This window comes from Chrysochloris asiatica, unplaced genomic scaffold (genome assembly GCF_000296735.1).
Source record: "Chrysochloris asiatica unplaced genomic scaffold, ChrAsi1.0 scaffold00200, whole genome shotgun sequence".
Classification (NCBI taxonomy): Eukaryota; Metazoa; Chordata; class Mammalia; order Afrosoricida; family Chrysochloridae; genus Chrysochloris; species Chrysochloris asiatica.
This window is the reverse complement of record NW_006408718.1, coordinates 3,634,981-3,648,149: the sequence shown is the minus strand read 5'-3', so window position 1 is coordinate 3,648,149 and position 13,169 is coordinate 3,634,981.

Below are 13,169 nucleotides of genomic sequence, written 5' to 3'. Positions count from 1 at the left end.
CTGCACAAGACCTTTTTAAAGTGTTGAAGAACAAAGATGTCAGCTTGAGGACTAAGGTGTGCCTGACCCGAGCCTCGGTATTTTCAATAACCTCATATGCATGAAAAATGGACAGTGAATAAGGAAGACAGTAAAAGAATTGATGCTTTTGAGTTATGGTGTTGGAGGAGAATACTGAACGTGCCATGGGCTGCTAAAAGAACCAACAGATCTGTGTTGGAATAAGTGCAGCCAGAGTGCTCCTTGGAGGCCAGGATGGCCAAACTTCATCTCTCATACTTCGGGCATACTGTCAGGAGGGACCAGTCACTGGAGGAGAATATCATGTTTGTTAAGGTGGAGGGTTAGTGAAAAAGAGGAAGACTGCCAGCGAGATGGATTAGCAAAGTGGCAGCATCAATGGTCTCAAGTGTGGCAACAATAGTGAGGTTGGCCCAGGACCAGGCAGTGTTTCATTCTGCTGTGCATAAGGTCACTGTGAGTCAGTACCAACTCGATGGCACCTAACAACAACAACAATAATTGGCAAATATTGAACATTGCAGAAAGAATTCACATTAGATGGAAGGAATACACTGAGGCACTATACCAAAAAGAATTGGTCAATGTCGAACCACTTCAAGAAGTAGCATATGATCAAGAACCTATGGTATGAAGATTCACTAAAGGCATTGGTGAAAAACAAGTCTCCAGGAATTGGCATGTGATTGCTTGGGTGTGGTATTGATGATATTGTTTGATAATATCTGTACTCTATGCTGTCCCCTTTCTTTTAATGGGCACAAACATGAATCTCTTCCATTCAGTTGGCCAGCTTTCTTCCAAATCTCATGGAATTCTGGATTAGCAGAAACTAGAAAATTTAACAGTATTGAAGGGAATCCTGTTGTTGTGATTATAATTTAGTAAATTACTTTGTAAAAGAATTTGACATTATTTTGTAAGATTGATCATGCACATACCTACAATCCAACAACTTAGTTCCTAGGTATATGTGCTAGGGAAAATAGGAAGTTCATACAAGAATAGTTATAAATATGTTTTCTTTAGCATACAAAATAACAGAAATAACCATAGTGTTCAATAAAAGAAAGTTGGATAAATTATAATGGTGGTGGTGATGATAATGTGCTGTGGAGTCAATTCTGACTCATAGTAATACTATATAGGGTTTCTGAGGATGTAAATCTTTACAGTAGCAGAAAACCTCATCTTTCTCCCTCAGAACAGCTGGTTGTTTCGAACTGCTGACCTTGAGGTTGGCAGCCCAACTCGTAACCACTACACTACCAGAACTCATATTGGATTATTACATAATAGTAGCACTGCCATATGCAAAGTAAGAATAAAATGATCAAAACATAACCATGAGTGGACAAAAGGCAGGCCAAGGAAGGCTGCATAGAGTGTTATGTTGTATAAAGGTCCTAAAAGCAAAACTGAATGAAATATTATGAAAGGATATATACATTTATGACATTTATTGCTTATGCAAGCACAAAGAAAGTATAAACATAAAATTCAGGAAACATTTATCAAGTGGAGGTAGAGAGAAGGAGGGTTGGAAAAGGAAGAAAAAAAGGTCAAAGAGGAACACAGATAGTTTCAACACCATTTGTTGTTGCTGTTAGCTACCATGGAGTAGGTGCTGATTCACAGTGACCCTATGTCCAACAGAGTGGAGCACTGTCCAGTCCTGCACCAGCCTCAGAATCATTGCCTTACTGAGCCCATAGTTGCAGCCACTGTATCAATTCACCTCATTGAAGGTCTTGTTCTTTTGCACTGACCCTCCACTTTACCAAGCATGATGTCCTTTGCCAGGGGCTGGTCCCTCCTGATGACACGTCCAAAGTACATGAAACAGTCTCACCATCCTTGTTTCCGATGAGCAATCCGACAGTACTTCCTCCAAGACAGATTTGTTCATTCCTCTGACAGCCCATAATACTTTCAGTATTTTTCGCCATTGTCTCAATTAAAATATTTGTCACTGTAGGATAAGCATTGACTACTAAGTGAAAGGTCGGCAGTGCAAACCCACCAGTCACTCCTTGGAAACCCTAAACAGTGTCCCTGAGTGTCATGGCTATTATTAAGTGTCAATGGCACTTAATAATAGCCATAATTCAAAGGCATCAATTCTTCTTTGCTCTTTCTTATTCATTGCTCAGCTTTCACATGCATGTGAAGCGATTGAAAATAAATGGTTTTCAGGCAGGCACATTCTAGCCCACAAAGTTATCTCTTTGTTTTTTTAACACTTTAAAGAGGTCTTTTGCAGGAGATTTGCCAAATACAATACGTCTTCTGATTTCTTGACTGCTACTTCCATGGTTGTTGATTGTGGATCTGAGTAAAATTAAACACTTGACAGCTTCAATCTTTTTCTCCATTTGTCATGATGTTGCTTATTGGTCTAGTTGTGGAAATTTTGTTTTCTTTATCTTCAGTTGGAATCTACACTGAAGGCTGTAGTCTATAGTCTTCATCAGTAAGTGCTTCGATTTCTCTTCATTTTCCGTAAGCAAGGTTGTATCATCTGTATATCGCAGATTGTTAATGAGTCTCCTGCTGCTGAATTCTTCTTATTCTTGGTTATTAGCTAAGTGCTCAGATTGAATAAGTATATTGAAAGGATACAATCCTAATGCACACGTTTCCAGATTTTAAACCAGGCAGTATCTCCTTGTTCTATTGGGATGACTGCCTCTCGGTCTATGTACAGATTCCACATGAGTACGATTAAGTGTTCCAGAATTCCCTTTGTTCTTTGCAATGCTATCCATAATTTCTTGTGACCTACGCAGTCAAATACCTTTGCATCTTCAATAAAACACATGTAAATATCAAATTCTTTAATGGTTAATAGGCGTGGGAAAGAAGTTGTTGCTGTTGTCGGTTCCAATTCATAGTGACCCTTGTAGGGTTTCCAAGGAACAGCCTGGTGGGTTTGAACCACCAATCTTGTGATTAGCAGTCTGATGCTAATCCAACAGCAACACAGAGTAGGTGGTAACCCATGGGCTAGAGGGTAAACACATGTTAACATTATTGAAGGGGAAGTCAATATACAATTAGAGGGAAATTAGAAAAAAAATTAAAATGATGGAGTTTGGGAAGACATGAGGAGGTGTGCAAGAGTTAAAGGTAACACAGGTAAGTACTATTAGATACACAGTTATACAATAACAGTAATCAGTCAGTAGATGCATGGATGGAGAAACAGGCTGAGAGGATGTGGGAGTGAGACTGGAAGTAAACCTACAAACATATGTAGGTATGACAGAGGATATTTGTACATTAATATTTTCCTTTGCTCCAAATGTTGTTGTTGTTAAGTGCCGTCGAGTCAGTTCCCACCCATAGCGACCCTGTACAGGGTTTCCGAGGCTGTAAATCTTTACGGGAGTAGAAAGCCAGGGTTTCCAAGGCTGTAAACCTTTACGGGAGTAGAAAGTCTCATCTTTCTCCCTATTGCTCCAAATATAGCCCTGAATATGGTAGAGAACACAGGGGGCAAAGTTATAAAAATGTATTGTTGTTAGGTGCCATCTAATGAGCTCCAAATCATAATGATACTATGTACAACAAAACAATTTTATCCATAGTTTGTTATGATCCACACAGTTGAATGCCTTTACATAGTCAATAAAACATAGGCAAATATCCTTCTGGTATTCTCGGCTTTCAGACAATAGCCATTTGACATCAATGCGTCCTCTTGTGATCCCAGCTCGAATTTCTGGCAGCTCCTTGTTGATGTGATTCTGCAATAGTTTTTAAATGATCTTGAGCAAATTTGACTTGCATGTGATTGATATTAACAACGGTGTTTGATAATTTACACATTTTGTTAGGTCAGTTTTCTGTGGAATGGGCACAAAAATGGATCTCTTCCAGCCAATTGGCCAGGTAGCTGTCATCCAAATTTCCTCATCTAGACCAGTGAGTGCTTCCTGGGCTGCATGAGTTTACTGAAACATTTTAATTGGTGTTCTCTCAATTCCTTGAGCCTTGTTTTGAAAAATTCTTAAATAGAACCAAACACCTTAATGGAATGAGTTGCTGAGTCTGGCTCAAGATCATGTTATTGGGGGGACACAAAGTCACTTGGCATACCATAGTCCACAAAACAATGTTCTACATCCTACTTTGATGAGTTGCAACTGGGGTCTTAAAAGCTCTTGAGTGACCACTAAAGGTATGACTATCGGTCTCTCCCTGTCTGGAGGAAATTAGTATGATGAAAAGCAAAGATTCATGGAAATAATTAGGTCAACGTACTGATGTACCACGTGGACATCAGTCTCCATAACCCTGAGACCGAAGAACTAGACGGTGCTCGGTTACCACTACCACTGCCCAAAAACGACATCACATTAGAAAGTCCTAGATAGAGTCGAAGGAAAATGTGGAACAAAAATCACAATGATAAAAAAAAAAAAAAAAAAGGGACAGGCTTACTGGTCAGATAGAGACTGGTAGGACCCCAAGACTGTGGCCCTTAATCACTCTTCAGTGGACTGGAACTGGAACTGGAACTGAACTCACCACTGTGGTTCAATTTGCAGGCAAACAATTGGTCAACAAGGGGACTAATAACACTAGTCAGATACCAAACACCTTAGAATAATCAACCATTTGCAATCAAAAGAGCAGCATTTACCCAAGGATGAGGAATAGAAACAATAAGGGGGGAAGTGGGATAAGTGGATGTTACATTGAAGAGACTGCAATCAGTGATATGTAACAAAATGTCTATGAATTGTTGAATTTAAAACTGATGATGTGCTCTGTAAACCTTAACCCAATTTACAATAAAATGTTAAAACACACACAGGTAAGTATCTCTCTGGTTTCTCATAGACAAGATCTATCTGACATCAGGAATGATATTTTGTCCTCTTCTGAATCTATCTTGAATTTCTGGCAGTTCCCTGTTGTACTGCTGCAAACAGTTTTTAATCATATCCAGCAAAATTTTATTTGCATATGATACTAATGATATCATTCGATCATTTCTATCCTCTATTGGATCACCTTTCTTTGGAATGGGCGCAACTGGTTAGCCAAGTCTTCCAAATGTCTTCCAAATGCCTTGGCATACATGAGTGAGCACTTCCAACATTGTTTCCATTTGTTGAAACATCTAAATTCGTATTCCATCAATTTCTGGAGACTTGGTTTCTGCCAGTGCCTTCAGCCTAGCTTGGACTTCTTCCTTCAGTACCATGGGTTGCTGATCATATGTTACCTCTTGACATGATGGAACATTGACATTTTTTTTTGTTGTTGTTTTTTTGGTACAGTAAGTCTAGTTATTCTTTCCACTTTTGTTTGATGCTTCATGCATCATTCAATATCTTGCTCATGGAATCTTTCAGTATGCAACTTGGGGTTTGGGATTTTTTTCTTCAGTTCTTTCAGCTTGAAAAATACTGAGCATGTTCTTCCATTCTGGTTCCCTAACTCCAGGACTTTGCCCATTTCATTATAATGCTTGATTTTGTCTTCTCAACCTGCTCTTTTGAAATTTTTCAACAGCATTACCCACTGCCATCCAGCTGATTCTGACTCATAGTGCCCTATAGGACAAAGTGTACTATTCTTTACAGGAGCAAAGCAGACAGCATCATCTTTCTTCCAGTGTGGCTAGTAGGTTTTAACCACCAACCTTGAGGTTAGTGCACCAGACTGCAAAGCCATTTGAACTGCAAGGTTGGTGATTCAAGCTCTCCAGCTGCTCCGTGGAAACCCTATACAGGGTCGCTATGGGTTGGAACTGACTCAACAGCACTTCACGACACGACTTGAGGTTATCAGCCTGATGCTTAATCCATATACGAGGAGGGCTCCTTTTCAACAGCATTAAACACTTAGTAAGCTCAAGTGTGTTGGTTCTATAATTATGAGTGGGTGACCATCTCTCCTAAAATTGGCACCTCAAGAATCATAGTAAACACATCTGGGAATCTGCTTGTCCAGCTACTATTCCCCTTCTCTTAGAACATTCACCAGTCCCAATACTTTACTCAAAGCTTTGAGCCTTCTAATTAGGTCAACTCTGGCCGAACTGCATATGTTTGGACCAGGGTTGAGGCAAGACAAGTGTATTACTGAGCTCTTTCCTGGAAATTCCAAACTGGTGACCAAAGATTAGAAGAACACATCAGTTATCTGTAGGTGCTGAGTTTTGACTCCCTTTCTTGATCCATCATTTTCCGCAAGTTGTACCAAAAAGCAGAAAAAAATAAACAGAAGGGGGAATGAGAATTAATGATGCAGACATGGAAAAATTAACAGACTTTGTGGCCTCAGAGGGAGAAAGAGTAAGTGCCTTGATCTTGTTCTTAGATTTACAAGGCACAATTCTGTTGCCTTATTTGAATTTCACCAAGATATTCTTGTTTCCTTCAAATAAATATTCCCTTATGCTGAAGCTACTTTGCTACTTAAAACTAAAGGAACCCTGATTAAGAAAAGAAACTGTACCCCATTCTAATCATTCTTTTGTTACACAAGACTATGTGAGATAATTACTCTGAAATTGCCTTCAGAGTTTGGGTCATGTTCTTTCATTTGATGATATATCTTAATTCTTTACTTTTGCTTCTTTAACAGCTGAAAGTCTTTCAGGGAAACATAGTTTACAAAGGTTAGAATTTTAAAAAACACTCATTAAGTAATGTTTGTATAATAAATAGGTGTCAGTTATTTTTGTAGTAAAAAGTTGTTTCTTTAGTTTATATTTCTGGAAGTAGTACAAGATTCCAATAGTTTTTGAGTTGTTTGCTTGCTTCAAACACTGTTATTTATTAAACAAATTAACTGTGGATAAGTTATAGGATTGTTGTGAGATAGATAAACAGATGATATTAAAATACAGTTAAAACAGTGTCTTTCATGCAGAAAGCACTCAGTAAATATTATTTACTATTATTACCAATATTACTCTTATATTACTATGCTATGGCTAACACTGTGAAAAAATGGGAATCCCTGTATACCTAATAATGCTCATGCAGAACCTTTATATAGACCAAGAGGCAATTATTTGAACTCAACAAGGGACTAATACTACATAGTTTAAAATCAGGAAAGTTATGTATCAGGATTATATCTTTTCAGTATACTTATTCAGTCTGTATGCTGAACAAGTCCTCTGAGAAACTTGACTATATGAAGAAAAATAAAGCATCAGGATTGGAGGAAGTCTCATTAGCAACCTGTGATATGCAAAGGACACAGCCCTTGCTTGCTGAAAGCCAAGAGGCCTTGAAGCACTTGCATAGGCTACAGCCTTCTGTATGGATTACAACTCAATGTAAAGAAAACCAAAATCCTCACAACAGGACCAATAAGCAACATCACAATAAACAAAGAAAAGACCGACATTGTCAAGGACCCACAGACCATATCCATGGAAGGAGCAGTCAGGAAATCAATTAACGCATTGTATTGGGGAAATCTGCTGCAAAGGTCTCTTTAAAGTATAAATATGCAAAAATGTCACTTTGAAGACTAAGGTGCACCAATCCCAAACCATGGTATTTTCAATCACCTCATATGCATGTGAAAGATGGACAGTGTACAGAGTCACAATGGTACTTGCAGGTCCACAGAGAGAAATAACTGAGTGCCTTGAGACAAGAGTCTTTCTGATAGAGCAGGTTACCTCTGAGCAGTTGTTGGCAGAGCTTTGACACTTACCCAAAAGAGCTGTAACACATGCTCGCGCAGGACAGAGACTCAGCAAGGTCCAGTGTTACAGGTTAAGCCCAGTGAAGCCCACTGGCAGAGCAGAAGCCTAAGAAGCTGTGCAGACCCTTGGGCAGTGTAGCAATAACCAAGAGAGTTAAGAGAGCCTCCCATAGATTAGTACAGGGACTGATGTCATGGCCAAGAGCAGCCAACAGAGCTATATTACGTTGAAAGCTACCCTGATTGGTGAACTGCATTTGGTCTCCTGAGTTGTATCCTGCTGCTTCCAAGTTGATCCTGATCCTGAGTTGTAGTCTGTTACTGCAAGCTGCAAGGTCAGCAGTTTGAAACTACCAGCTGTTCCACGGGAGAAAGATGAGGCTTTCTGCTCCCATAAAGATTTACAGCCTCAGAAACCCTATGCAGGGTCGCTATGAGTCGGAACCAACTCCACAGCACATAACAACAATAACAACAGTTCTAGAGTTCTGTGAGACATTACAGCAAAGTGCTGAAACCCACCTGGAAAAGGAAGAGTGCTGAAGGGAGAGGTAGCCGGTGGTGTCCGGGATGGTGGAGTGGTCAGTAACTGGGAGAAGCTGTAAATCTTCTGACTCATAGGAAGCAGCTTTGTGCTGTTTCTTAGTAAAGAAATTATTCATTTGGGGGTGTTTCTCTATTTCTAGATTCCATTCATTCTTATATGCATTCTGTAAATAACTCAGTAAATATTTATTGAGTATTTACTATGTGCCATGATAAACAGAGAAAATACTGAAATAGTCATTGCTGAGGATTTCATTTTACTTGGATTCACAATTAAGGTCCTTGGAAGCAGCAGTCCAAAATTCAAATGATTATTGCATAGGGCAAATCGCTGCAAAAGACTTCTTCAAATGTTAAAAAGCAAAGACTTTGCTTTGAGGGCAAATGTGCACCTAACCCAAGCCATAGTAGTTTTAATGGCCTTATATACATGTTCATTGTATCCTTCCACCATACTTACTCAATGTGTATGCTGAGCAAATACTTTGAGAAACTGGATTTTATGAAAATGAACCTGGCATCAGGATTGGAGGAAGATTCCCTAGAAACCTGAGATATGCAGATGACACAACCTTGCTTGCTCAAAGTGAAGAAATATTTACTGAAGAAGATCAAAGACTACAGTCTTCATTATGGATTGCACTTCAATGTAAAGAAGACAAAAATCCTCACAACTAGATCAATACATAACATCATGATGAATGGAGAAAAGATTGAAGCTGTCAAAGACTTCATTTTGCTTGCACCCACAATCCAACACTCATGAAAGCATCAGTCAAGAAATCAAATGATGTATTGCATCAGACAAATCTACCTCTTTGAAGTATTAAAGAGGAAAGATGTCAGTTTGAGAATTAAGGTATGCCTGACCCATGATATTTTCAATCACCTCAGATGCATGTGCAAGTTGGACAATGAATAAGGAAGATACATTTGAATTATGGTGTTGGAGAATGTTAAAAGTACCATGGGCTGCCAAAAGAACAAACAAATCCGTTTTAAAAGGAGTACTGTCAGAATATTCCTTAGAAGTGTGGATGGTGAGACCTCGTCTCTGGTTCGCTGGACATGTTGTCAGGAGGGATCAGTCCCTAGAGAAGGACATCATGCTTGATAAAGTACAGGGGCAAAAAAGGGGGGAAGATCCCCAACGAGATGGACTGACAAACTGGCAGCAACAATGGACTCAATGAACACAACATAATTGTGAGGATGGTACTGGATCAGGCAGTGTTTTGTTCTGTTGTACACAGGGTCTGAGTCAGACCTGACTTCTCGGCACCTGACAACAACAATATGCATGTGAAAGTTGGGCAATGAATAAGAAAGGCTGAAGAATTGATGCTTTTGGATTATGGTGTTGGTGAAGAATATTGAAAGTATCATGGACTGCTAGAAGAACCAACATCTGTCTTGGAAGAAGTACAGCCACAATGCTCGTTAGAAGTAAGGATCCTTTTCAGGTACTTTGGACATGTTATCAGAAGGAACCACTCCCTGAAGAAGAACATTATGCTTGGTAAAATAGATGGTCAGCAAAAAGAGGAAGGCCCATAACAAGATGGATCAACATAGTGGCTGCAGCCATGGACTCCAACATAGAAATGATTGTAAGGATGGGGCAGAGCAGGCAGCGTTTTATTTTATTGTACTTATGGTTGCTATGAGTCAAAAGTACTGATGTGGCGCTGTGGGTTAATACGCTGGACTGCAAATTCTCTGCTTTCAACCAAGGCCCATCTGACATCAGCAATGATATCCCTAGTTCCACATCTGCTTCTGAATCCAGCTTGAACATCTGGCAGCTACATGTTTATGTGCTACTGCAATTAATTATCTTCTTTGCATGTGATACTAATGATATTGTTTGACAATTTCCTCATTCTGTAGGCTCATATTTCTTCGAAATGAGCACAGAAACGATCTCTTGTAGTCAATTGGCCAGGTAGCTGTCGTCCAAATTTCTTGGTATAGACTAGTGAGTACTTATAGTGCTGCATCCATCAGTTGTTGAAAACATTTCAATTAGTAGTCTGTCAATTTCTGAAGCCTTATTTTTTGCTAATACCTTCAGTGCAGTTTGGATTTCTTCCTTCAATACCATCAGTTCTTGATTATATGATGTTTCCTGTAATGGTTGAACATTGGCTAATTTTTCTTGGTACAGTGACTATGTGTATTTCTTCCATCTCCTTTTGATGCTTCCTGCATCATACAAGATTTGCCCACAGAATTCTTCAATATTTCAAGTCAAGTCTTGATTTTTTTTTTTTCCCTTCAGTTCTTTTAGCTTATCATACTGAGTATATTCTTCCATTTTGGTTTTCTAACTTCAGGTCTTTACTCATTTCATTATAATACTTTTATACACTATATATTACAGTGCTATATGTGAACATAGAAGCACAATTCTACCCTGAGTTTTGCTCCTAGAGATTTTGGTAACTTATTCAACATCTGGGAGAATTGCTGGGTCTCAAAGTAATCCTGGAAAATTCCATCTCTCTGAGGAAATAAATTGCTTTAAATTTCTAATTTATAAAGCTATGTTTAGCTGTATCCATGAATTTATTTCCAATGAGAGAGTCTTCTATTAAGAATTCTCATCAAAATTGTGAATTCTATTTATTACATGAAGTAGAGGTAATATAAAATTGGTTAATATGGAACTGATGTCAATACAAAATAAACTAGTCCATTAATTTTTAGGTTGCATGTCTTTTATGCCCCACCCTGTTAGACCCAATGTTAAAGATGTGTTCTTCTACGTTTGATTCTTAGGTCTCCACTTAAATATCACTCTGAGGTGTTTCTCTTTGATCACTCTACCTGAAAAGGGTTTTCTACTCTATATGCCTGTTTTCTCCTATGTTTCATTTATTTCTTTAGATGGTGTACAATAATGTGGTTGTTATTCGCTTCTTCATTATCTGTCTAGACTACATGAGGACAGGAACCATTCTGTTCTAGGTCGTAGATAAAGCACAACTTTATATGTAGCAGATACTCAACAAACACTGGTTAAGTGAGTGAATGAATCCACTCTCTCTATTCTGCTTCACCCCCACCAAATTATTCCATTTAAACAAATTTGTCCTCATCAACATTCTCACCTCCCTCACCTTGCCACCCATATATGTATTCTAATTTCCCAAACCACCATCTATCTGCCAATTTGTAATATTGTGGTGACTTGACTGTTGCTAAGATGCTGGAAGCTGTGCCAGCAATATTTCTAATACCAGCAGAGTTACCCATTGGAGATTAGTTTCAGTGGAGTTTCCAGATTAAGACAGACTAGGAAGAAGGGTCTGATGATCTAACTCTGAAAATTAGTCAATGAAAATCTTATAGTGTAGGTCACAACAGAAAATTGTCTAATATAGGGTAGGAAGATGAGCCCTCTAGGTTAGAAAGCACTCAAAACACATAATGGCCCACAGCAATGAACTCAATAATACTGATAATTGTAAAGACTAGGCAACGTTTTGTTTTGTTTTGTGGTACACGGGGTCATCATGACTCTGTGCTGGCTTGATGACAACTAATAGCAACAACAACAACTGTCCAACATCATCTACGTCCAGTCTTCAGGCCACTGGTTGGTTGGGCCATGAATGCCCCTCATAAAGATGCTATGCCAAAAGGATGAAGAGGGCTGGAATGCAGCCTGTGCTCTGTTCTGCAGCTGTGAGCTCTGACATAGCACTTCAGAGGAAACATTGTCCTTAATGGACTCATTTGGGTTTTGGGGACACCACCTGCAGTGAAATGATTCCTTTATGTGTCCTTTTGCCTTGGTTCTTTGGAAAAACAGCTTGAGAGAGTATTCCTCTAAGCCCTGAAGATTTCTCTTTGCACTACTTTTCTACCCCAGGGAGTTTATTATTTTTATTATGGTAGATTGACATTTCCGGAGTAAGCTGCGAACAACTTGGTTTTATAATTTTTTGTCTGGTCAGAGCTTCAGTCTGCCAGAAATTGGTCAATAGACTATGTAAACGAGGTATGTTGTAGCCCAGTCTATGCATATTACGCAAATGAAGTATCTGAGGCCTACCAAGAGAGGATTGGTCAGTTCGTGGCCTTGATGGTAATGTCATGCCTGGAAATAGACAAATAATTTGTGTATTTCAGCAGCTAGCTCCAGAGGGATTTTCAGATAGAAGCAAGAAAAGAAGCAGAAGCCATAGGAAGAAACATAAAGAAGAAACAAATCAAGAAGGGGCAAGGAACCTCCCAAAAGAGCTGTAACATTGATTAAGGATTGAACACTGAAGATACTAAGAGTCCCAGAAGGGATGAGAAGTAGAATCAAAGAGGAGTCTGTCCTCATGGATCTGAGAAGAGCCTGTCCTGAGGAGTTAAGAAGACACCTGCAAGTTCAAGAGGTCCTGAGAGCGCTCTTCTGCAGTAAAGAAGGGAGACTGCCTGCATGTTCCTTGATCTGAATCCTGATCCCAAGTTACTTCTTTAATAAACCACTTACTGTAAATATGGTCTGTGAATTTTGTGTGACTATTGTAATTGATCCACCACTCATCTGTCAGTTTGTCTTACTGTGGTGGCTTGTGAGCTGCTGTGATTCTGAAAGTTATACCACCGGTATTTTGAATACCAGCAGCATCACCCATGGAAGACAGGTTTCAGATAAGCTCCCAGACAAAGACAGAGTAGAAAGAAAGAGTGACAAACTATTTCCAAATATTTAGTCACTGAAAACCTTATGAACAGCAGAGAAATACTGTCAGATATAGTGCCAGAAAATAAGCCCCTCAGGTTGGAAGGCACAAAAAATGCGACTGGGAAAACCCTGCCTCCTTAAAGTAGAGTTGACTGTGATGACGCGAATGGAGTAAAGCCCGTGGGAGAAAAGCAGACAGGGCCTTCATTTGCTAATGGGGCACAACTCAAAATGA